This window comes from Cetorhinus maximus, chromosome 7, assembly GCF_964194155.1.
Source record: "Cetorhinus maximus chromosome 7, sCetMax3.hap1.1, whole genome shotgun sequence".
Lineage (NCBI taxonomy): Eukaryota > Metazoa > Chordata > Chondrichthyes > Lamniformes > Cetorhinidae > Cetorhinus > Cetorhinus maximus.
In genome coordinates, this window is record NC_135885.1 from 82,949,817 (window position 1) to 82,976,953 (window position 27,137).

Here is a 27,137-nt window from a genome sequence, read left to right on the forward strand (position 1 = left end):
AACCATCAATTTGCTGCAGTCCACAGCCAAGTCTTCCTGAGCACCATAAGATTCCACGACTCAACCACCTTCCATATTGCAGCTGCTAGGCTTGCTCCTCATAAATGCATTGAGACAAAGCCAGGTATTGGAGGCTCACACCTACGTGATTAATGGTCTGTAGGCATTTATGAATGCTAATAATATGAAAACTCTTTCTAAAATCTTTGTGTGCAGAATATTCCTGTCATAGCTGATGATGCTGCAATGTTAGTTGACTTGAAGATCAATGCTGTTACATAGAATTACACAGAATATGCAACACAGAAATAGGCCAATCAGCCAACTTGTTCATGATCTGCACAAGTTTCTTCAATTATATCTACCTCATCTCAGCTTTTCAGCATATATTTCTATTATGTCCTCTCCCATATGCTCATCTAGTTTCCAACTGAAAGCATCTATTTGCCTCGATCACTTCCTAGCAAGTTCCACATTGGTGCTATCTTGTATTTAAGGCCCATATTTTTGATTCTCCCATAAGTGGAAGGATTCTCTCCATGTTTATCCTACATGATTCTAAGGACCTCTATCGCCACTAAGTCTTCCCTTTAGAAAAGAACAAATCCCAAACCTGATCAATCTTTCCCACTCCGCCATTGAAAGTCTTCAGCTGCCTGTGCCATTCGTTCTGGAATTCTCTCCCTAAACCTCATTCGTTCTGGAATTCTCTCCCTAAACCTCTCCACCTCTCTCTCCTCTGTTAAGACAATCCTTCAAACCTGCCTCTTTTACCAAGTTATTGGTAAACTGTCCTCTTATCTCCTATGTGGCTCAGTGTTATCTTTTGTTCGATAATGTTACTGTGAAGTGCCGAGATATTCTACGATGTTAAAAATGCTATATAAATGCAAGTTGTTGTTATTGTACTTGTAATTTCTCAGTTCTGGTGTCATCCTTGTAAATCTTTATTCTTTGGGCAGATGCAATTTATTTCAGGGTTCAAGAGCTGTGGCTTTTATCATTAATGCAGGGGAGCAGGGATTGTTTAGCTGAAGTGCTGTTCAGTGTTTCTCATGTTAGTTTCATGCATAAAATTTTCATAATTATATCTTAATTGGCTGCTAAATGCTTTTCTATTGCACTCAATTAATTTTCATGATGGGCCAACTGCTGATTGTTACTCCTTTACACTGTTTGTTTCCCTACCTGGTGATTACATCTCAAGTTGGCCAGCCATTTGTAAGCTTTTTATAAGTTTCACCTTCCTTCCATCCTGGGGGGTGTCAGCTGTGGCTCAGTTCATAGCACCCTCGCCTTTGAATCAGAGGGTTGTGGGTTCATGTCCCACTCCCGGAAACCAAGAACTGTGATTGTACTCGAAAGAGTTGCAATCTGTGACTGTTGATAACTCGAAAGAGTTTCCTTCCATCCTCTCCATTTATTCACTTTTTTATCTCCCACATTCGTCTTTTGCATTCTCCTTTAATTTTCCTTTCCTTGTGGGAACAGAACGTAGATTTAAGAGCAGGAAGTTTAGGCCTCCGCTCCACATTTCTTCCTGGAACTTCAGGACTTTCTTATCTACCACACCTGTGTACTTAGCTCTTTATTTAGTTAAAAAATACATTTTGGTTTAGTGCTACCAAATATGTTGATAAAGCCTTTCAAATATTTCATTTGTGTTTAAGCTATTTTGAAACTTTGCCTCAAAAAACTGCAGCCATTCTCATGTACTCCCATTGTAATTTTGGTAGGAGGATGTTGGAATGACTGGACACCAGTCCTGGACCCATATTTACTCCGTACTTGTGCTGAAGATTCCTGAATGTCGGGAAGATCAATATAGGAGGGAGTGAGGCCTGGACCCCTGAAGATAACACAATACAATTTAAAAATAAAGATATTCAATGGGGGACTCAGCACCCCTTGGACTGGGATCTTTCACTGCACTCCTGGCCTTGCTTGTACGATGAGTGCTGTAAATGCATTCCTGGTGATACAGGGTTACCAATGGTGCTCTTATTAGGGAACTCTCACTTCTGGTAGGAGGCTTGCAGAACCCTAGGGAAATTATATTTCTGTGATTTTATGTAATTAATCACAATCATGTGTGAACCCAAAGTTCTGCCATGCGTCTGCTGTAGTTATAATTTTAAGCTATGCTGGATTTGAAAATCATGGTATTTTATTTTGGCCATGTACTTATTTTTAGCAGTTAAGGTTGTAATTTTTAAATATTACAATCAAATTTTGACTTGTGCCTTGTTTTCCTATTGTACATTTTTAATGTTAAAGTAAATGATGATTTTGTGTCTTTTGCCTTCTTTCTGTGATGGAACAATTTAATGACATGGGTTGCTTAACCCAGATGCAAATTAGTGAATGCTTTGACAGAAAAAAAATGCCCAAAACCTGTTTCTGTTTATAGGCCGGCCTGCCTCCCTCGCTACATGAAGATTTATGCTCCAGAACTAGCTGTACCTCTAGCCAAACTGTTCCAGTACAATTACAATACCAGCATATACTCGACAATGTAGAAAATTGCCCAGGGTATGTCCTGCCCACAAAAAGCAGGACAAGTCCAATCCAGCCACTTATTGCTTCATCAGTCCACTCTCAACCATCAACAAAGCGATGGAAGGTGTCATCGACAGTGCTATCAAACAGCAATTACTCTCTAATAATCCATTCACTAATGCTTAATTTGGTTCCAGACCACTCAGCTCCAGACCACATTCCTGCCTTGGCCCGAACATGAACAAAAGAACTGAATTCCAGAGGTGAGGTGAGGATGACGGCCCTTGACATCAAGGTAACATTTGACTGACAGTAACATCAAGGAGCCCCAGTAAAATTGAATCCAGTAAGAATCAGAAGGAAAACTCTCCTCTAGTTGGAGTCATACTCAGCACAAAGGAAAGTCTTTGTGGTTGTTGCAGGTCAATCATCTCATTCCCAGGACATTAATGCAGGAATTCCTCAGGGTTGTAGGCCCAACCATATTCAGTTGCTTCATCAATGACCTTTCTTCTCTCATAAAGTCAGAAGTGGGGATGTTCACTGCTGATTGCAGAGTTTTCAGTACCATTCACAACTCCTCAGAGACTGAATCAGTCCATGCCTACACACAGAAAAACCTGGAGAGCATTCAGACTTGAGCTGATAAGTGGCATGTAACATTTATGCCACATGAGTGCCAGGCAATGATCATCTCCAACAAGAGAGAATCTAACCACCTCCACTTGGCATTCAACAGTATTGCCATTGTCGAATCCTGCAACCATCAAAAACTTGGGGTTACCATTGACTAGGAACTGAGCTGGACCAGCTATATAAATACTTTGGCTAAAAGACCAGGTCAGAGGCTGGGAATTCTGTGGAGAGTAACTCATCACCTGACTCCCCAAAGCCTGTCCACCATCAACAAGGCACAAGTCGTGAGTGTGATGGAATACTCTCCACTTGCCTGGATAATTGTGGCTCCAACAACTTTCAAGAAGCTTGACACCATCCTGGTTAAAGCAGCCCGCCTGATTGGCACCCCATCCACCACTTTCAACACTCACTCCTTCCAACACTGATGCACAGCGGCAGCAGTTTGTACCATCTACAAGATGCACTGCAGTAACTCACCAAGGCTCCTCCAACAGCACCTTCCAAACGTTTGACCTCCGCCAGTTAGAAGGACAAGGACCGCAGACAAATGGGAGCATCACTACCTGCAAGTTCCCCTCCAAGCCATTCAACACCCTGACCTGGAAATATATTGCCATTCCTTCATCGTTGATGGACCTTGAAATCCCTAGCTACCAATACTGTGAAAGTACCTTCACTAAATAACCACCAGCAATTTAAGAAGACAGTTTACCACCAGCTCCACAAGGGCAATTACAGATGGGCAATAAATGCTGGCCTTGTAAAAGACACTCTCACCCCATGAAGAAATGTAAAAAAATATTTTAATTTCTTCAATCCATCACCTGTGGATAACAGTAGCCCAAATCTTCCACTATCCAGAGCAGCAAAATCTGGATTTAGGTCTGTGATGTGCGTCAGGACCCTGTGAAAGTCCTGACCTGCACACATGCACTGTAATTGCCCATGAAATTTAAACTTCCGATGGGTTGATTTCTGCTGCCCTGGAGCCTCTGCGAATATCTCCAACCCTCGGCTCAGGGTCAGAGACTTGGGCCAGATCCACGGGACTTATCTGTATATCTACCCTGGAAATATTAAGCTGGTTATTACCTGTTCTAACTCAGTTTTTAGCCAGCTGAACTGAACTGAGCACCACAAGTGACACCACTGATCACCTACCCCCTCAATCCAACCTGACCCAACCCAATTCTCTCTCCGAGCACCACCTGACTAACCCCCTGACCTGACTACCCGCCCAACCCCACTACCCGCTGACCTGACTACCCCCACCCCGATCCGACACTCTCTCTCGCACCACAAACCCCCAAAGGGATTACTCTCCCCAACCCGACTCAACTCTCTTTCCCACCACCGCCCTCAACCCAACAACTCCACCCCAAACTAGCTCTCTCTCCCACTACCATCCTCAATCTGACTACCCCACCCTGAGACCATCCAATTACCCACCTGACCCACTCACCTACCCACCAACACTCACCCAGTCACTCACCAATTACTCATCCAGTCTCTCATCCATTCATTAACCCACACCCCTCATTCATTAAAAGATTTGAGACCTTTAAAAACTTGCCTGAGTACAGCAGCTAGTGTCACTAAAAGGGGACGTGCCCTCTCCTTCCTTCCACACCTCTGCACTCGCTGACTTACCCTAGAGAGGCTGCGCTCGCCCTGATCTGGGTCAGCTAGAATTAGTCCCAGCTGAAAATGGACGGTTCCATCGGGGCTTTTAAATAATGTATAGAACTATTTTCTAGTTATATGCTGATATAAATCAGCATGAAAAACATATTCAAAAGCTTTTAAAATGTGCATAAGTCATTTAAATGAACCTGTTCCTGCCCCACAGAACTGATTTCTCGTTATCTTGACTCCATTCTCTCTCCCTTGTCCAGTCCCTTCCCACCTACATCCGTGATTCCTCTGACACCCGACATCATATCAACAATTTCCAGTTCCCTGGCCCCAACCGCCTCCTCTTCACCATGGACGTCCAATCCCTCTACATCTCCATCCCCCACTGGGATGGTCTGATGGCTCTCCACTTCTTCCTCGAACAGAGGCCTGAACAATCCCCATCCACCACTACTCTCCTCCGTCTGGCTGAACTTGTTCTCACACTGAACAATTTCTCCTTAAACTCCTCTCACTTCCTCCAAGTAAAAGGTGTGGCTATGGGTACCCGCATGGGCCCCAGCTATGCCTGTCTCTTTATGGGGTATGTGGAACATTCCTTGTTCCAGTCCTACTCCGGTCCCCTCCCACAACCCTTTCTCTGGTACGTCGATGTTTACTTCGGTGCTGCTTCATGCTCTCTTCTGGACCTGGAAAAATTTATTAATTTTGCTTCCAATTTCCACCCCTCCATCATTTTCACATGTTCCATCTCTGACACTTCCCTTCCCTTCCTTGACCTCTCTGTCTCAATTTCTGGTGATAGACTGTCCACCAATATCCATTACAAGCCTACCGACTCCCACAGCTACCTCGACTACAGCTCCTCACACCCCGCTTCCTATAAGGACTCCATCCCATTCTCTCAGTTCCTTCGCCTCCGTCGCATCTGTTCTGATGACGCTACCTTCAAAAACAGTTCCTCTGACATGTCCTCCTTCTTCCTTAACCGAGGTTTACCACCCACGGTAGTTGACAGGGCCCTCAACTGTGTCCGGCACATCTCCCGCGCATCCGCCCTCACGCCTTCTCCTCCTTCCCAGAAACATGATAGGGTCCCCCTTGTCCTCACTTATCACCCCACCAGCCTCCGCATTCAAAGGATCATCCTCCGCCATTTCCGCCAACTCCAGCATGATGCCACCACCAAACACATCTTCCCTTCACCACCCCCCCGGCGGCATTCCGTAGGGATCGTTCCCTCCGGAACACCCTTGTCCACTCCTCCATCACCCCCTACTCCTCAACCCCCACCTAGGCACCTCCTCATGCCCACGCAGAAGATACAACACCTGCCCCTTCACTTCCTCTCTCCTCACCGTCCAAGGGCCCAAACACTCCTTTCAAGTGAAGCAGCATTTAATTTGCATTTCCCCTAACTTAGACTACTGCATTCGTTGCTTCCAATGCGGTCTCCTCTACACTGGAGAGACCAAACGCAAACTGGGCGACCACTTTGCAGAACACCTGCGGTCTGTCCACAAGAAAGACCCAAACCTCCTTGTCGCTTGCCATTTTAACACTCCACCTTGCTCTTTTGCCCACATATCTGTCCTTGGCTTGCTGCGTTGTTGCAGTGAAGCCCAACGCAAACTGAAGGAACAGCACCTCATCTTCCGACTAGGCACTTTACAGCCTTCCGGGCTGAATATTGAATTCAACAACTTTAGATCTTAAACTCCCTCCCCCCATCGCACCCCGTTTCTTCCCCCTCCCTTTTGTTTTTTTCAATAATTTATATAGATTTTTCTTTTCCCACCTATTTCCATTATTTTAAAATCTACAACTAATACCTTGTCAGTCTTTCCACTCCGCCCCCATTAGAGCTGTACCTTGAGTGTCCTGCCATCCATTCTTAATTAGCACATTTTCTTAGATAATATCACCACCTTCAACACCTCTTTGATCCTTTTGTCTGTGACATCTTTTGATTATCTGCTCCTATCACTGCTTGCTTGTCCCTACAACCACCCCCACCCCTCAACTTCTCTCTCCACCCCCACGCCCCCCCCACCTTAAACCAGCTTATATTTCACCCATCTCCTAACTATACTCAGTTCTGTTGAAAGGTCGTGAGGACTCGAAATGTCAACTCTTATCTTCTCCACCGATGCTGCCAAACCTGCTGAGTTTTTCCAGGTAATTTTGTTTTTGTTTTGGATTTCCAGCATCCGCAGTAGTTTTTTGTTTTTAAGTAAGGCATGTGTTTTTTAAAAAAAGACATACAAGCAAAAGTTGACTGAGACTGTAAGGACTTGCTGGAAAATTCCAACGTGGATTCGTTGACCAACTAGTTCAGAAAGAATGGAATGTTGCACGTAAAAGGTGTGACACAGCCTACTTCAGAAAGAGGCACTTCAAAGGAAAAGAGACAATGCAAACTGAACTGTGATCTCGGGATGGTCAAATGGGCAGATAAATGGCAGGTGGAATTTAACCGTGAAAAGTGTGAGGTGATACACTTTGGAAGGAGTAATTTGACAAGGAAGTATTCAATGAATGGCATGGCACAAGGAAGTTCTGAGGAAGTTCTGGCTTTGTCAGAGGGACATCATGCCTAACAAATTTGATTGAATTTTTTGAGGAGGTGACCAGGTGTGTAGATGAGGGTAGTGCAGTTGATGTAGTTTATATGGATTTCAGCAAAGCCTTTAACAAGGTCCCACATGGGAGACTTATAAAGCAGGCAAAGGCACATGGGATACAGGGTAATTTGATAAGGTGAATTCAAAATTGGCTTAGTTGTAGGAGGCAGAGAGTGATGACAGAAAGATGCTTTAGTGGCTGGAAGCCAGTGTCCAGTGGCGTATCACAGGGATCTGTGCTCAGTCCCCTATTATTTGTCATTTATATAAACGACATAGATGACTATGTGGGGGGTAGGATTAGTAAGTTTGCGGATGACACAAAGATTGGCCAGGTGGTTAACAGTGAGGTTGAGTGTCTTGGGCTACAGGAAGATATAGACGGGATGGTCAAATGGGCAGATAAGTGGCAGATGGAATTTAACCCTGAAAAGTGTGAGGTGATACACTTTGGAAGGAGTAATTTGACAAGGAAGTATTCAATGAATGGCATGGCACTAGGAAGTTCTGAGGAACAAAGGGACCTTGGTGTGTGTGTCCATAGATCTCTGAAGGCAGAGGGGCATGTTAGTGGGGTGGTGAAAAAGGCATATGGGGCACTTGCCTTTATCAATCGAGGCATAGATTACAAAAGTAGGGAGATCATGTTGGAGTTGTATAGCACCCTGGTGAGGCCACAGCTGGAGTACTGTGTGCAGTTCTGGTCGCCACATTATAAGAAGGATGTGATTGCACTGGAGGGGGTGCAGAGGAAATTCACCAGGATGTTGCCTGGGATGAAACATTTAAGTTATGAAGAAAGGTTGGATAGACTTGGGTTGTTTTCATTGGAGCAGAGAAGACTGAGGGGCGACCTGATCGAGGTGTACAAGATTATGAGGGGCATGGACAGGGTGGATAGGAAGCAGCTATTCCCCTTAGTTGAAGGGTCAGTCACAAGGGGGCATAAGTTCAAGGTGAGGAGCAGGAGGTTTAAGGGGGATGTGAGGAAAATCATTTTTACCCAGAGGGTAGTGATGGTCTGGAATGCACTGCCTGGGAGGGTGGTGGAGGTGGGTTGCCTCACATCCTTTAAAAATTCCTGGATGAGCACTTGGCATGTCATAACATTCAAGGCTATGGGCCAAGTGCTGGCAAATGGGATTAGGTAGGTAGGTCAGGTATTTCTCTTGTGTCGGTGCAGACTCGATGGGCCAAACGTCCTCTTTGCACTGTGTGATTCTGTGATTCTGTGATTGCCTGTGGTTGCGGCGATAATGGAAAAATGATTGCCGTCTCAGCCAAAACCACCAAAACATGGGCTAAGTTAAAAAAGAAAATCAATCTGGGTGAAAGGTATGTTTGTTTTTTTCCCTTCCAGGATTACACAGGGAAAGGGGTTTAAAAAGCCAACTGCAACCCTAGTTCTGTGTGCTAGTCTGGTGTTCTGTTCTGGTGTGCGTGTGCCATGAAGGTCACAGCTCAAGAACTGCCACTGGGCATCCCTGCGCTTGCAGGTAAAAAAGTCCTTTCTCTCTGATTGCTGGAAGCAAGTCACAATTCACAAAGACACAGTCGAAAAGGAAACAGCACAGCTCCTTTCAGCTAACATACAGAACCAAGAATCTCCAAATTTGCTGCTCAACTGCCAAAGCCAGCGCTACCGGAATCACCCCAACTTAACAGTCACAACGTTTCACCATCCACTCCGCACGGACAAGCCAAAGGACTGATTCATACATCTTTTTTAACTTTTATTTTTGGACTCAATTTCTCATTTCTAATCTGTGTGTATATATGTTGCGTTTTTATTATTTTTCTCATGTTTAGTAACTAATAGACTCACTCTTTCTTTGACTCAAGATAGCCTGGTTAAATTGGCTCCTTTTAAAACGTAAATACATTTGGGCTGGGAAAAGGTATCCACAAGGGAAGGGATCATTTTTAAATTAACCTTGATGTTGATGTTGGAAGAGAATAGTGCAATTGCATAGTGCACTAGAGGGCAATACTTCTCACATTACATAGCACCATTGCTTCTCTATCCATCCAGCATCAAGCTAGGAGAGTCACATCAGTAAGTACACTGAATGTGCATGCAGCTGATTGAAATGCACAACAAATCCTGAATATTTCAAACATCTTCAGGAGTTTGTATGCGCAGTTTATGCCACTTCTAATTGTAAAGAGAAAGTCCATTGTGCAAGTAAGTCTGCAAGAGCACTGTGTCACTGTTTCAGAGGAAGTAGGCTCTGATTCTGGGTAGTGCAAACTTTAGGCAGAACTAAGACAACATTCACATTAACCACATTCTCACCAGCGTCCTGAATATAATAAGAGCACAAAATGACTGAAAAATTCTTTGAGGCTGATTTTCAACAGATGCCTAAATTCGCTGATGCATCCACTGCCTCATATGAACCATTTTTAAATTCAGGCCTTGTGAGAGTATAGTAATGGGCAATTCATTTAAATGGGGTGTGGGGGGTCTACTGAAAACCCAGATGCTCGATGAAATGAGCAATACCCATCCAAATTCCATTACTGATTCAAACTTGTTTATTAATTATCAGCAGGGTCCCAGGCCAGGGCATTATCGACCTGCCTTGATTGGGACAGGATTTCTGAATCCAACTTGACTTCTATCACCAGGCATATCATGTTTGTGCCACCTTGGCCCTAGAGACATGCTGCTTATTCTCTCAATGTAAGCAACCATGAGTTGCTCTTTAGACAGCTAAGAAGTAGAATCTTAATTAGAAGCTCATCAAAACTGACAGTGATTAAATGGCATTGTTTACAACATGAAGTTGGCCTATAAGGATTCAAATTGACACCTGACATTCCTAATGGATAAATCAAAAACTATAAGAGGCTGTGGGTGGAATCATCCCAGATTTGCACTAAGTGCGGTAGCGGGCAGGAAAAAGGACATTTTACCCGCTGGCCGCAATAGTGGCTTTTCACACCATATCATCCCATTCCTGGAGCGTCCCACTTCAATAATTCTTAATTCAGGGGCAATGCGCCAGCTTGCTGGTGGGCAGGCTCGGATTTGCCCATCACGCCATCACCTCATTGCTTCCTCACGCCAGGTGTCATATTTGAACTGCAGCCATGTGCACAGCTCTCAATACTTGCAGTCCAGGACTGCTGCACAGAAGACATGGCCCCGAAAGGTAAGAAGACCACAGCCCACCGTTTTTCTGACGCATCCCTGGAAAGCCTTTTGGACGCCGTGAAGGGCCGCAGGAGGCTCATCAATGTCACCACTCTGGCTTAGCAGGCGGTGGCAACTGTGGTCAGCGCCAATGCTGCACAGAAGATGTTGGCTATCCAGTGCAGAAAGAGGATGAATGATCTCATCCATGCTGCCAGGGTAAGGCAACCATCTCATCACTCTAAACTCACACACAAGGCCATCACACACACACTGCCAGCTCAAGGGACATCACCACCTACTCTCTCACACACCCTCACATCTCCATCTGGCCTCATCTCCTCCGGAGACTGCCTCCTCAGCCCTCACCACTTGCACAGATCAACACATACCCTGGGATGCCCTGCAGCCTCTTCTGAGGCCACTTCTCCCGCTTCCCCAAGCAAGCCTTAGCCCTGCAACCATTGAAAAGCCACCCCCGTCTTACAGCTGGTCTGGTAGGTAGAGACCTACCCGTAAGCCCCCCTAAAAGTGATGTGGTGCTGCCTGTGAAGCCTGGCACTGATGACCGCAAGTGCTGCCCAAAGCAAGGTAGGCAAACAAACCTCGAAGTCCCGAGTGAAGTGCAGCTAAGCAGGTGCACATCGCTTATGTACTGTTGTGAAACACGTCAGCATGATGTCCGGATGATCCAGCATTGGGGGCGGGGTTGATTCTGGCGAGCAGGGCTTATAATGAGATTTTAAAGTATTGAAATTAGGGCCGGAATTTTCCAGCCCCATTGGTGTTGGGCATCATGGGGGTTGGGAGGTGGACAATGTGGCGAGAAAGCCAAAGATCGATTTCACGTCATCGTGAAACCACTTTGCGATTTTCCGCTCCACCTGTCAATGGCAGGCCGCATTTCCCATGTGAGAGAGTGAGTGATGATGTCCCTAGAGTTGGCAGTGACTGAGATGCCAGTGAATGTGTGATGGCCTTGTGAGTGTGTGAGTTGAGAGTGATGAGATGGTTGCCTTACCCTGGGGGCACAGATAAGATCATTCATCCTCTTTCTGCACTGGATAGCCAACCTTATCTGTACAGTGTTGGCACTGACCACCGTTGCCACCGCCTCTCAAGCCAGAGTGGTGACACTGATGGGCCTCCTGTGGCCAGAGCGGGAGTAGGGGACATCACGGCAGGCCTCCACAGCATCCAAAAGATGTTCCAGGGATGATTCGGACAAATAGTGAACTGCAGTCTTCTTGCCTTTTTGGGCCATGCCTTCCATGCGGCAGTCCTGGGCTGCAAGTATTGAAAGCTATGCACATGGCTGAAGTTCAAATATGGCGCCTGGTGTGAGGAAATGGCAAAGTGACGGCATAGCGGGGAAATCTGGGCCTGCCCGCCAGCTATTTTGTTCCCCATGAATACATAATTAATGAGGCGGGACACACCGGGAATGGGATGATATGGCGCAAAAAGCCGCCATTGTGGCCGGTCGGTAAAACGGCTTTTTTCCCGCCTGCTACCGCACTTCATGCAAATCTGGGATGATTCTGCCCTAGGTTCCCGATGTGCGGTGGCAGGAAACATGGCCCGCAATGACGGGTGGAGCGGACGATTGCAAACTGGTTTCACGATGGCATGAAACCAATTTTTGGCCTTCTAACCATATTGTCAGCCCCGCGCCCAACATGACGCCCAACGCCATAGGGGCTGGAAAATTCCGGCCTGTGTTAATGACAAGTCCAAATTCACTTGCACGATATGGCTCTAAATGAAACTAGCACTTTGTCAACCACAAAAATGTGCCTGATAATTGCAGAGTAGAAGTGCAGCCTTATATGCCGATTACTGCAGTCAGGCATAAGCTACTAATGTGTAATAACATGGTTTTAAGTTTCATGACAATTATGGATATTATAAAGATAAAAGCAAAAAACTGCGGATGCTGGAAATCCAAAACAAAAATAAAAATACCTGGAAAAACTCAGCAGGTCTGGCAGCAGCTCCGGAGAGGAACACAGTTAACGTTCAACAGAACTAAGTAAAAATAGAAAAGAGGTGAAATATAAGCCATGTATGGATAAGTATGGATAGTATAAACTTATCTGGTTCAAATGTTGAATTTTCATCATGCACAAATAACTCCATAACCACCATTCTGCAAAATAGTTAAAACGGTTGAGTACTTTGTAGGAAATCTTAACTTTATCTTCATTGCTACTTTAGCTTTCATGAGCATTCAGTGGGTGGTGGTGGCGGGGGTGGGGAGGCTGGAATTAACGTAACAATAAGTTATTCAATTCAAATGTTGATTATAGAGTATAACTGATTAGGCATAACAACTGAAATAATCTTGCCTTTATTGATAGAAAGTGCTGAAAATACTTAACAAGTCATGCAGTAGCTGTAGAGAAAGAACAGTAGAGGGCCAGGATTTTAACTTACCTGATCCATTGGGAGCAAGTGGGATGGTTAATAATGTGCAGGGAACGTGGAGGTCAGGTTCCTCCTCACACGGTGGAGTTTTAACTCCAGAGCACGAGTGTAATGTCACCAATCGGTTCCCCACCTGGAAGTCAGCCTGATTGATCTCCTGATTGACAGGCTTGGTTTCTAGTCATGATTGGGAGCCAGTGGGTGGAGGCCAAAGGACAAGGAGGGTCCATGGCTGGGGGTGAGGTGGGTACGTGAGCTAAGCAAGGGGTACGATCGGGATGAGGGAAAATGGGGGCTCATCTGAGGGGGGAGGGGTGGTGAATCGAGGGGGTGGGAGAAATGTCAGAGGCCTCAGTGAGGAGAGGTTTGGGAGAGGCATCAGTGGTCTGAGGGGGAAATTGGAGGCCAGTGGGACGGGGGCGGGAGTGGATTTAGAGGCCTCGAGGAGGAGGTCAGAGTTCTGGGAGTTGGGGGATCAGAGGCCTCATGTGTAAGATTGGGAAGGGTGCCAAATCTCAAGGGTTGCACAGACAGGCATGCTGGATCCAGCAGGCATGTATAAGTGTGTTCGCCCCACCTCCCCTGGATCTAAAACCCCTCACCAGGATGTAGCTGTTGGGTTTCTGAGGCCAGGAAAATCTGGCTATCCAAAAGCTGAATAATAATGAAGCTCACAGCCTGATTATAATGGTCCAGATCTTTAACAAAACAGCAATCACCATTGGATTGCTGCTCCACCGCTACCTTTCTGCTCCTGACTTAGCTCCGCATTTCTGGCCAGGTCTTCCAAGGCTGGCTTTTTCAGAAATTCAGAGCGTACAGTCCCATGAGCAGCTTCATTGTAATGCTGGAGCGATGGAAGGAAGACAAGCCCCCTTTTACGGCACTAGTTGCCATATACCTGAATTTCACGCTTGGCGTGTACGCCAAGTCAATGGGAGTGGAAGCGGATGTGGAATCCATTGCCAGCAGCGGTCGCGTTGCAAATGCAATTTCACGCTGGATGGCCAATTAAGGTCCACCCAGCGTGAAACATGTCTTCGCAAAGGTCGGGAAGGGCCATGTGGGGGGCGGGAGCCTTTTGGGCACCAGGTCCAATGGCGACCAGTGGGCACTTTAAAACTGCCAGAGGCAGCTCCCTGAAGGCAGCCATGGGAGAATCTTTAGAGTCTGTCCAGGAAACCATTTCATTCGAACAATGGCCTCACCAGCGGCTGGAGACGTCAGATGGGAGGACAAGTCAGGTGGCCTTTCGACCCCGCCGTTTCCAGAACGAGCCCTCGCGGTCCTTGTGGAGGAGGTCGGTGTCAGGCGGGACACTCTCATACCCAGGGATGGCAGGAGGAGGCCACTGACCCTGACCAAAAAATCCTGGGAGGAGATGGCAGCCGAGATCAGTGGCCATGATGTTGTGATGGGGTATGAGATGGATGCCTTGGAGCGGGAGTGCCACCAACCACCTCGGTCAGCCAGTCGTGGAGAGGCAGGGGTCTCTGGCGAAGGTAAGAGTGCAATGCATAGAGGTGAGAGTGTCAGATTGTGCAAACATCCTTGTGCAGTCTCATCGTTAACAGGAGCTTCAAAGGTGGAGTCCCATTGATTATTGAAAGACGATGGCATCATGATGCAGATCTCCATTGACCCACCAGGGTGACTGGCACGCACAGTGACAGTGTGATGACTTAAACTAATGACATGTTGTTGTTCTCCCCTCGAATCGCCAGCTCGCCCATGATTGCAGGATCCCAAAGAGCCACCCTTGAAGCCAGAGGACCACTGCATTAAATGCACCTGTGTCACACCTGCTTTTGAACCAGGCACCAGCGCAGACACCAGCATCTCGGTGGGCATTAGATTGTCAGCTAGAATGTCGATGCACAGCGGCGAAGGTATTTCACACTTGCTTCAGTAGCAGATGGAGGCAGAGAGTGCCAGGGCACTGGTAGTTGGCGGACTGCTAGAGATCAGGACGATGCTGATTCAAAGACAGATGATGAGACTCTGGAGTCGTCCATTAGGTGGCAGATGCTGGATGTCCAGTGGGATGAGCGGGAGGATCTGGCAGAGATCCATGAGGGTATGCGTGCCATGGTCTCTGTTGTGGAGGAGTCCATGCAGAGCATGAGCGCTGCATTGACCCTCATGGCCGAGTGCACTGCCTCCTTCATTGAGAGAGTGGCAACACTCATGGAGAGGCAACTCCAGGGACAGCATCAGGAGTTCCTGGGGTTGCATTCAGACTTGCAAGCTCTCACACCAGCAATTACCTCAGGAGGTCAGTGTCAGTATGGGAGATGGATAAGGCACCCAGTATCCCAGCTAGGTGCCCGTAGATCAATGGCAACAGGGAGGTCCAGAGCAACCTCATGTTGGCGCATGAGCTGCTTGTCATCTCTGCGGGTTCCTCTCAGGGCGCTCTGGATGATGGCAGCAGCTCCTCCGCCCCTCTGCCAGTGACCATGAAATCTGATGAGGCTGCAGTGACTGGGGAGATGCCAGCTGTGGCATTGGCCGCTCCCTCCCAGACAGGGCCAGCACAGGCTCCACTGGTCTGAGGATGACCACCAAGGTCATCAAGGCCAACAGGACAGCAGAGTCAGCAGGCTGTCTCCAATGCCGCTGCCAGCGAGCGGGGGCAAACAAGACGCAGCACTCGCAAACGTAAGATGAAGGCACCATGAGCACAAGAGGGACAGTTCACGGGTGATCTTCTGTTCTGCCATGTTTTGTTAATATGTTTACTGGTGTGAACATTAACACCATATATTGTTATGTTCATTTGATGTGAGTGCCAACATGATATAAATTTTGCTTTCGTCTTGAAGCCCTGAGTATGCTTCACTTATAGGTGCAGGGCACGCCAGTATCTAATACTGGACATGAGTGGCTCTAAACTTTATTGCACAGGCACTGAGTGGACTTTGGGTTTAAATGAAAGGGTCATTTCAGACATCTGGGATGGAGGTGGCAGCCCTGGCATGAGGTGGAAGCAGATCTTTGGTAGCCGAGCTGAAGGAGTGTTGGATCAAGGCATCCCTGGTGTCCCTGCCTCCCTGAAGGATCCAGAGGTCTGCCTCCATGTCCTCGCCAAGCTCTTCACCGTGTTCATCTCCTGATCCACCATGGGATTCATCCTCTGAGGCCTGTGCAGCTGTCTCAAGGTCCTCTTCCTCCAGTGGGTCCCCCCTTGCCAGTGCCAGATTGTGGAGAGCGCAGCATGCAACCACAATCAGTGACATCCACTTTGGAGGGTATTGTAGTGCTCCCCCTGAATGGTCCAAGCATCGGAAGTGCATCTTCAGAAGACCTAAGGTCCTTTCTATCCCCGCCCTTGTGGAGGCATGACTCCTATTATAACGCTGCTCTGCCTCTGTTCTTGGGTGGCGGAGAGACATCATAAGCCGCCTTTTCAATGGATAGCCTTGTTACCCAACAGCCATCCATCCAGTCGAGTTGGAGCAGTGAACAGCCTTGGCATCTGTAAGTGTTGGAGGATCATGCGTCGTGGGAGCTGCCAGGGTACCTTGTACAGACTTGCAGAATCTGCATCTTGTGGTCACAAACTACCTGGACGTTCATCGAGTGGAAGCCCTTCCTGTTGACAAAGGCACCCAGCTGACCCGCTGGCACCTCAATGGCCACATATGTGCAGTCAATTGCATCCTGGATGTGGGGGAACTCAGCAATCAATGCAAACCCTCGCTCAGTCTGGTTGGCCTCGTCCGTATGGAAATGAATAAATGTCATTACCCGCCTGAACAGAGCATCAGTCACCAGCTTGACGCAACTGTGGACACCTCATTGGGACACTCCACAAAGATTCTCCTCTGACCCCTGGAAAGAGCCAGAGGCATAAAAGTTGAAGTCCACTGTGACCTTCAAAGCCTCCGGCATGGGGTGTCCACCCCATTTGGAGCTGATCTCAGGCTCAATCATCTGACAAATGGAGGTCAAAATCTCCCTGAAGAGGAGGAGCCTCCTTCGGCACTGCACCTCAGGCATGCTGAGGTATCTGCATCGCCGCCTATAAACCCTGGCAGTAGGATAGTGGCGTGTTCTGTGACCCCTTCCGCCTTGGACTACCTGCTGATCCTGCTCCCCTTGTGCCTGTGCCTCTCCTGCCACAGGTCGCTCCCCTGAAAGCTGCATTCGGACACCTGGCCTCCTCTACCTTCTGCCTCTCTCTTCCTCAGAGGAGGAGGTGCCACCAGTGGAGAGCACAATCCCCATTACCAGGGTAACAGAAGGCTGTCTGGTGCCTGGAAGAGGCAACACAGTTAAAATTCTCCGGGGGCCTAGAGACACCAATGAGTCCCGAAATGAAGCCTAGAAATGCTAACATTGAGGCTCAGAACAGAGATGAAGCTGTCAAGTCCAAATGAGAAACCAGCAGCAAACTATTTCCTAAACTCCTCACTGCTCACAATGGCAATACTGCTAACCCTTTTTACTCTGCCCTTGGATGAGGTTTTGTTAAAAGTGGGCCCATTTTGCCCGGGCGACGAGTGCGAAATCACCTTTTTAATGGGCTTAAGTGGCCCTTTAATTGTTGGTGGGTGTGGATCCAACGCCCGCACATGCCCACCGACTGCAAGATTGCTCATGTGTGGGATGAAGTTGGGACTCTTGCCGATGTCATCTTGAGCTATTTCATGTCCGTTTGGGTTGAGCACGCGCCTGCCCGCGAGACGTAAAATTCTGGCCATAGAGTAAGTTTAAATGTGCAGTGTAAATGTTAGTGAATGGGTGAATGGATGGATGTGTGAGTGGATGAACGAGTAAGTGGATAGGGTGTTACGGTGGACAGTGGGTGAGGTAAGTGGGTAATTGGGTGGGTGAGGTAAGTGGGTAGGGTGGCAGATGGGTAAGATGAGGTAGGCAAGGTGGTTGAGTGGGTATGTAGCTGAATGGGTAGATCGGTTGGCGATAGTCAGGCCAGGTCGAAAGGGGTTGTCAGATCAGGGGGTAGTTGGGTCAGGTTGAAGGGGGTAGTCGGGTGGTGGGGGCTAGTCAGGTCAGGTCATGGGGATAGTTGGATGGTGTAGGTAGTCGGGTAAGGTCGATGGGGGAATCAGGGTTTAGGGGGTCAGTTTGAGTGTTTAGGCGGTCAGTTGTATAGTTACCCAGGAGTTAGACTGGGATTTTTCTGTCTTACATTTCTTGGGAACCATTTCAGGTAAATCGGAACTGCCTGAAACCTCTGACTCTAGCTCAGAGTCTGTGACATTGGAGGGTCCCGGGGAGCAAGGAATTGCTCATCAGAAGTTCAAACTTCCGGCAAATCCCACAGAGGTCAGTGTGTCGGGACTTGCGCAGGTTTCCAATTCGCATCTTAGGTTGCATGTCCTGTCTTCCACGATCGCTTAGGTCACCCACCCACCGACTCTCCTCTGGTAAAGCTGGATATGGGTGGGTTGGTGATGGGTTTGGGTCGGGTTTCTGATTTTTCAGAATGCAGCTGGTGAGACAAACAAAGGTCTGTAAACAGAACAGGGCAATACTGAGAGGTGAAGAAAAGCATTGGCAAAGGAAACCTCCAGTGACCATACAGTTTCTTAATCCTAGGAATGTAAAAGAAGCATCAGAAAAGAAGATACAATTCATAGGGAAAGTATGGGACACCATAAAACCTTGCCAGTGTTGTGGCAGCAAAAAGACCCAGAGGCGCAAACAGTGTCCTGCAAACATTGCAGAATGCTTTCGCTGCAGAAGAATTGGCCATTTTGGGAAGATGTGCTGAAGTAAAACCTCTAAGCTTACAGGTATCAAAGGAAAAGTCTTCATGCGTAAGGCTATTAATGAAGTTGAAAAATTTCCGCCAGAAGAGGAACAGAAATGTTTCCTGGGTGAAATCAATGACTCCAATTATGCATTCTGAAACACAGCTATATATGTCAATGGACAGATCACTAACTTTAATCCAGATACTGGAGTGAGTGTAATGGTTTATCAGACAAAGGAGCATGGTTACCAGCACAATGCCTGCAGCCAGCAGAAACCCAGCTATACTGTGCAGAAGGGATTGAACTACAAGTTAAGGAAAGTCACAGGCAACACTCCAGTACAAGGAAAAGCAGACATTGGAAACATTGCATGTTCTACAGAATCAGGAATTCTCTCTTCTAAGTAGAAGAGCTTGTATAGAATTCAATCTTATCAGGAAAATGGAAGAAATCAATCAGCAAGAATACAAGGGTAATTTCAGAAATGAATCTCTGAAACTATCAACTGCAATGAAGGTCTGGATTGGGACTTTTTGACACTCTTGACAGATTGATAGTCCAGCCGAATTTCAGGAGGACATCCAGGAAGGGGTGAGCGGACTCGCTCACATGAAATGCACAGTGAACCAATTAGACCAGAAGAAACATGAGAATGAGAATGATCACTCATCACTCTGTAGTTTTGCTTTGAAAGTGGAAGATGAAAACCTGGTGGCAGGATACTCTGTTCAAATAACACATTCATCCAACTGTGGTCACCTTCTAGAAAGTACATCTGCACCTGTCTATCCATCAAAAGTGGTTATCAAGGATATTTGTAATCAAAGAAGTCAAAACTAGACATAGAACCAAGCCATGCAATGTGTGCCTTTCTACGTTGAGAAGAAAGTGAATTTTTTGGTAAACCAGGTCTGCTGGATTCTGATGGAAACCAAGACATTGATCAGGTGGTTTCCTCATACAATTACCCTTGTGCATTCCCTTAGTGTCTGTTTTCCATGAGCCTTGGCCTGTCCCAGTGTTGGTATTCAATTCTATCCCAATGGCTATAGCATTGCTGCCAGAAAACTGCTGAATTTCAGTGGGCAAGACAGCAGGTGGCCTTGTGGACACCCTCGAACAACTCTGACCCTCCAAGACCTGGCTTCGGACAGCATCACCGAGAAATGGACAGTGGCAGCCTAGGCTGGGTGGCTGACAGACAGTAGCAAGGGCACTGGCAGAATGGCAGTGGTGGGAGAACAAAAGGTGTCATCCTGAGAGAGTTCAGCTGGTTTATGCTCCACAGAACCAATGTCGCTCTAATAGGCAGCACCTCAGTAATTCTAGCAACATGTTGGAGTATGGATTGCTGGACTGCTGTAACACTCTGAAATCCCTTTTCCACACTGGTACCTGTAGCTATGAGAGCAGCAGTCTAAGCTTGCATGGCAGCAACTGAACTTGCATGGCTTCACTCTGAGTTTCCACTGCAGCTATCAGGCATTGGTGTCTTTTGTTTGTGCTGCAATGGAAGCTGATACATCAACTATCAAAGGCTGCTCTATTGTTGAGTCCACAATTGTGCTAATGGAGTTTGCCACTACTTCCATGTTAGAAAGGATGGGCTCCAAGCTCTCTGCAAAGCCCCATGCAAAGTTGGTGCCAGACTCCTCTATGCTCCTAGATAGTGACCACAGGCTTTCTAGTAAGCCTGGCAAAGCGCCAAGCATTTCGGTGTACATATCCATCATCCATTTTCTACAGGCTGTCCTTTCAAAGTTCTCTTCTGAGTCCTCTGCAGTAGAACTTGTGTTCGGCCTTGCCCTCCAGGAAGTTGACAGTTGTTCCCTGGTCTGGCTGCAGCACACTCATGCCCAATGTCTCACCCTGTGCAGATCCTGCCGTGCCCAATGTCTCACCCTGTGCAGATCCTGCCTCTAAACTATCTTCTAAATTATGTACAGCATCAGTATCTGAGCTGGTGGCTGAGAGTATGAGAGTGAGTGATATTTTTTCTTCCTCAAGGCTGTCTTCCTGCTCTTCTACCTTCTTCTCTTCCACCACTGTCTGGCCAGGTTGCAGTTCTTATGTATCTGAAAGAAGGAAGGCACAAGGTAGCATTGTGGTGACAGGAAGGAGGGAAAAGCAAGAACTGTATACTTACACCATCTGCAGCCTATAAACCAGATGAGAGTGTGGAATGAGGGGGCACTGGATGTGGAAGGGAGTATTAGGTGTGAATATACTCTCAACTTCAATGATTTCGGTGATGCCACTGGCCACAGGTTCAGTTATTGTCACTCCAATGATGGCGAGCACCTTTCTTCAATCAGTATAAGGACATGTAGTCACATTTTCCCCTCATTAGCTGCTGCTGACTCCAGTTATACAATGCCTTGCCCTGCAGCAGAGAGGAAAGTGCGTCAGTGTGACATAATGTGTTTGTGTTTTTTTTAATCCATTCATGGGATGTGGGCTTCACTGGCTGGGCCAGCATTTATTGCCCATCCCTAGTTGCCCTTGAGAAGGTGATGATGAGCTGCCTTCTTGAACCGCTGCAGTCCATGTGGTGTAGGTACACCCATAGTGCTGTTAGAAAGGGAGTTCCAGGATTTTGACCCAGCGACAGTGAAGGAATGGCGATATATTTCCAAGTCAGGATGGTGAGTGACTTGGAGGGGAACTTCGAGGTGGTGGTGTTCCCAACTATCAGCTGCCCTTTTTCTTCTAGATGATAGTGGTTGTGGGTTTGGAAGTTGCTGTTGAAGGAGCCTTGGTGAATTCCTGCAGTGTAACTTGTAGATGGTACATACTGCTGCTACTGTGTGTCAGTGGTGGAGGGAGTGAATGTTTGTGGATGTGGTGCCAAACAAGCAGGCTGCTTTGTCCTGGACGGTGTCAAGCTTCTTGAGTTTTGTGGGAGCTGCACTCATCCAAGCAAGTGGGGAGTATTTCATCACACTCCTGACCTGTGCTTGCAGATGGTGGACAGGCTTTGCAGAGTCAGGAGGTGAGTTACTCATCGCAGGATTCCTAGCTTCTGACCTGCTCTTGTAGCCACAGTATTTATATGGCTAGTCCAGTTCAGTTTCTGGTCACTGATAATGCCCAGGATATTAATATTGGGGGATTCAGTGATGGTAATGCCATTGAACATCAAGTGGTGATGGTTGGATTCTCTCTTGTTGGAGACAGTCATTTCCTGACACTTGTGTGGTGCAAATGTTATTTGCCACTTGTCAGCCCAAGCCTGGATATTGTCCAGGTCTTGCTGCATTTAGACATGGACTGTCTCAATATCTGAGGAGTCGCGAATGGTGCTGAACATTGTGCCATCATCAGCGAACATCCCCACTTCTGATCTTATGATGGAAAGAAGGTCATTGATGAAGCAGCTGAAGATGGTTGGGCCGAGAACACTGCCCTGCTGCAGTGATGTCCTGGAGCTGAGTTGACTGACCTCCAAGAACCATAACCACCTTTCTTTGTGCTAGGTATGACTCCAACCAGCGGAAAGTTTTCCCCCTGATTCCCATTGACTCCAGTTTTGCTAGGGCTCCTTGATGCCATGCTCTGTCAAATGCTGCCTTGATATCAAGGGCAGTCACTCTCACCTCATCTCGGGAGTTCAGCTCTTTTGTCCATGTTTAAACCAAGACCGTAATGAGGTCAGGAGCTGAGTGGCCCTGGCGGTACCCAAACTGGGCGTCAGTGAGCAGGTTATTGCTAAGCAAGTGCTGCTTGATAGCACCTCCGGAGGAGGCTGAGATGGATCATCCCCTTGGTACTTCTGGCTGAATATTATAGCAAATGCTTCAGCCTTATCTTTTGCACAGATGTGCTGGGCTCCATCATTGAGAATGGAGATATTTGTGGAACCTCCTCCTCCAATGAGTTGTTTAATTGTCCACTATCATTCGCAACTGGAAGTGGCAGGACTGCAGAGCTTAGATCTGATCCGTTGGTTGTGGAATCGCTTAGCCCTGTCCATCACTTGCTGCTTATGCTGTTTGGCACACAAGTAGTGTTATAGCTTCACGAGGTTGACACCTCATTTTTAGGTATACCTGGTGCTGCTCCTAGCATGCCCTCCTGCACTCTTCATTGAACCAGGGTTGATCCCCTGGCTTGATGGTAATGGTAGAGGAGGGGATATGCTGGGCCAAGAGTTTACAGATTCTGTTTGAGTATAATTCTGCTGCTACTGATGGCCTACATGGATGCCCAGTCACAAGTTGCTAGATGTGATATGGTTCCCATGGTTGAATAGCTGGTACTCTGTGCAAGCTGTGAGAAGTGGGTATGAGGGAGTACTAAGTGTGTGAATATGAACTGAGGCATATGGATATTAGGTTTTTTTTGAAGGCCACTGTTTGTGGCATGTGCTTCTAGGATGATGTACTAGTGTTAAAGGTCTCAGAAGCCTGAGTTGGGCTGAACATAATTTACAATTAAAATTGCATGATTGTTTGTACCAGTTACACCAATTTTGGGCAAACTGCAATGAAAAGCCAGCAAAACCAAATGTTAACTCCAGGCTGCGATGTTTAAATTTCCAGCAATTCAATTGTTTATTTTCTGGGCCAGTGATGTTGATTGTCAATCATTAACAATTATCACATTGTCAAAAAGGTCCTTTTACGCTATTAATTAGTAGGCTTAACTTTGTAGTAAGTACAATGAGCTTTCAATGTGCAAGTGCAGCACCTTCATGAAACTCATGGGGAAATTAAGTGCAAAACTAACAGTAATGTGGCGCTAATCTTGCAGAAACTTCTGGTGATTCGTAATTCAAGGAATTTCTCTTCCTCATCATAAATTGCTGGCCATTTTACTCACAACAATGATCTTCAACGCTCACATGCTGTTTTTTTTCCCAGCATATTCTGGGCTTATTTTTTTAAAATTAGGTTTTGCAATCATTGCTGAGAATTCAGGATCAAAGGAAAGCTTAGTAATAGATTCACATGATGCAATTAAATGCAACAAGAAAGGAATGTATGATAAGACAATCAAAGACAGGGAATCATACTGAGCTCTTAGCTCAACGACAAGGAGAGTGTAGGGAGCAATTAACTGAATTATTGATAAGATATAGGATGTTATTAGTTTCTCCTTATATGGAGTTGGCTTTATCTTTTGATGTAACAACGTAATGTAATAAATGTACTAAGGGTCACCTAGTAGGGGCAAGAGAAGCAAAAATAGTGCCAAATTATAATAAGAATTTTTAAGGGAGTAATCAACCTAAACGCTGAGCTTTGAACTGCAACCCATTTTAGATCCCAACTCTCTGGTATAGAACTATATTTTAAGTGCATGCCTAAGTACAATTGCATGTACTATATATTCTATAAATCTATGAACACTTGACCTCAGCGTTTCAAGAACCTCACTGATTTTGAGGGATAGATAGAACCAATCATAAATTAAAAATCCATCCCATAACATAGCTGCTATGTTCTTTTTAACTCCCCGCCTAGGTCGCCCCAGTCTGGCACTGTCCTCATGCATGCATAGTGAGGCTTGACTGTGAGTCCAGATCAATAAAAGCGTTAGCTAAGAAGGAGGTTCTGTTTCAATAACTGAAGTGAATTGTTAACTTTGCCTGGCTGACATCTTCTAATGGTTATAATAAGTTGCTCTTTTTGTTATCTCCTTTGTCAATGTCTTAATGTTTATTTGAACTGGAGTCACAAATGGCACTGAATATTGTGCAATCATCAGCAAACATCCCCACTTCTGACCTTATGATGGAAGGAATGTCATTGATGAAGCAACTGAAGATGGTTGGGCCTAGGACACTTCCCTGAAGAATTCTTGCAGTGGTGGTCTAGGTCTGAGATGACTGACCACCAACAACCATAACCATCTTCCTTTGTGCTAGGTACGACTTCAATTAGTGGAGGGTTTTCCCCTGATTCCCATTGATTTCAGTTTTGTTTGGGCTCTTTGATGCTACACCTGATCAAATGCTGCCTTGATGTCAAGGGCAGACACTCTCACCACCTCTGGAGTTCAGATCTTTTGTCCATGTTTGGACCAAGGCTGTAATGAGGTCAGGAGCTGAATGGCGCTGGTGGAACCCAAATTGAGCATTAGTGAGCAGGTTATTGCTGAGTAAGTACTGCATGATAGCACTGGGGATAACACCTTCCATCACTTTGCTGATGACCGAGAGTAGACGGATGGGGCAGTAATTGGCTGGGTCGGATTTGTCCTGCTTTTTGTGAACATACCAGGGCAATTTTCCACATTGCCGCGTAGATGTCAGTGTTGTAGCTGTACTGGAACAGCTTGGCTAGGGGCGTGGCTAGTTCTGAAGCACAATCTTCATTACTATTTCTGGAATGTGGAATATTGTCAGGGCCTATAGCCTTTACACTATCCAGTGCCTTCAGCTGTTTCATGACATCATGTGGAGTGAATTAAATTGGCTGAAGGCTGGCATGTGTGATGCTCGGGACCTCAGGAGGAGGTCAAGATGGATCATCCACCTGGCACTTCTGGCTGAAGATGATTGTAAATGCTTCAGCCTTGTCTTTTGCACTGATATGCTGGGCTCTCCCTTCATTATTTAATTGTCCACCATCATTCACAACTGGATGTGGAAGGACTGCAGAGCTTAGATCTGATCTGTTGGTTGTGGAATTGCTAAGCTCTGTCTATCGCATTCTGCTTCCGCTTTTGGCATTTGAGTATTCCTGTGTTGTAGCTTCACCAGGATGACCCCTCATTTTTATTTATTTTCATGAATCAGATAAAACAAAATTTGGAACAAAATGAGTAAGGATTGATAGCTCCATGGTTGATCTAGATCTATATCAGATTTATACATTATTGACAACAATATGAAAAAGACTGATGGTGCAGACAAAGTAGGTGCAACAGATATACTCTTTCCTCCTTAATTATTTATTCTCAGCACACATAATCAGCTTGTGACAATGCAAGTTGCAATGCAATTCAATCAGTGTGCTAGAAAGCCTCTTTTATATAGCTTTAAAATGAGGATCTGATGTTCCTTGTGTTAGAATGCAGATAGCCGGGTGATGAAGAATAGAAGCCTGGAGCCACTCAGAAGCTTTTATTTGTAGAGACACACATTACTTATTATGGATCTTAAAGCCCCAAAACCACAGTTATAGCCTATCCCTATGAGCACAGATGAGTCCCCAATTAATGTCCTCTACCTGAATACAATCACCACATTGGTTTAATTCATATCATGCCAAAATGATGGAAGAAACAGTATCTTATGCAATATTAGTATATAACACCACACCAAGTAATATTATTTACAGGCAGTAATGGACTAAATGAGGAATTTTTTCATACTGAAAACATGTTATTTAAGCAAACTACACAAAAAGGGAGAGAAACAACATTTTACTGGCACAAATAATGCACTAAGAATAAAATTGACCACAATGGTGCAGGGAAGGCATCATCATCTTCATTATTATTACTATTATTATCATCATCACGTTACATTTGCTTTAAAAGGTTACTCTATAAACTTGTGCAAAAATTGAATTTTTGAGTCCCTTGTTTTTGGCAAACAGTTAAGGGGTTGACTTTTACATAGGTACTGTTTTTGAGAGGCTTACTTTCAACCAAAACACATTCGCACAGCACACCAACATGGCTGTCTTAAGAATGCACAAGGTAATGGAGAAAGCAGTGCCCATACCAGCAATTGATTGTCTCTCCCTCTCTATGATTTTATTAGGAGTCTCCCCCAACCCCCACACCCCAGGAGGGGAAGCAGCAGCGCCTGCTGGCCCTGTGGTTTCAGTGCTGCTCAGGCGTCAGGGGAAGGGAAGGGAAGGGAAAATATCACACTGAGCGCTCTCAACCCTTGACCCCAGCCTTGGTGGAGGGGGATTGCACTGAACCAGCATTTACAAAGGCTCGATTGGCAAGGCCTGAGCCTCCCTAGGAAGGCTGAAGGCGGTGATTGAAGACACAAGACCGGTGGGTTCATTTATTTAACGTTTGCTCTGGAAGTTGCTCCCTACATCCTGTTTCCATGTGCTGTTTATTACTCTTCTCCGAATTGTTAGTTTCTCCCTCCAAAAATCAAAATCCATCTACATTCTTCCTGCCTTAATTGACAAGTACGAACTGGAGGAAGTATGGTATGTGTAACTGTTTTAATGAATAATGAATTGAGGTTTTTGAAGTGATCGTAAAGATTATACTTTGGTTTTGAAATTTTTGATTTGATCCCTGAAAAATTAGGGTCGACTTTTATATGAAAACTACAGTTTTTTGGGCTAAAAATCATGGGGTCAACTTTTACATGAAACTGACTTTTACACAAGTATATAAAATGAAAGTCTGATGTGAATGTGTGAAGCTCACATTTAACTTTGACTGCCTTTACTATAGAGACACACTCTTCCTGTTTAAGAATTCAGCACTTTGTTTATAATAATTAGCAGTTTTCAAAAATTGCTTTGACAA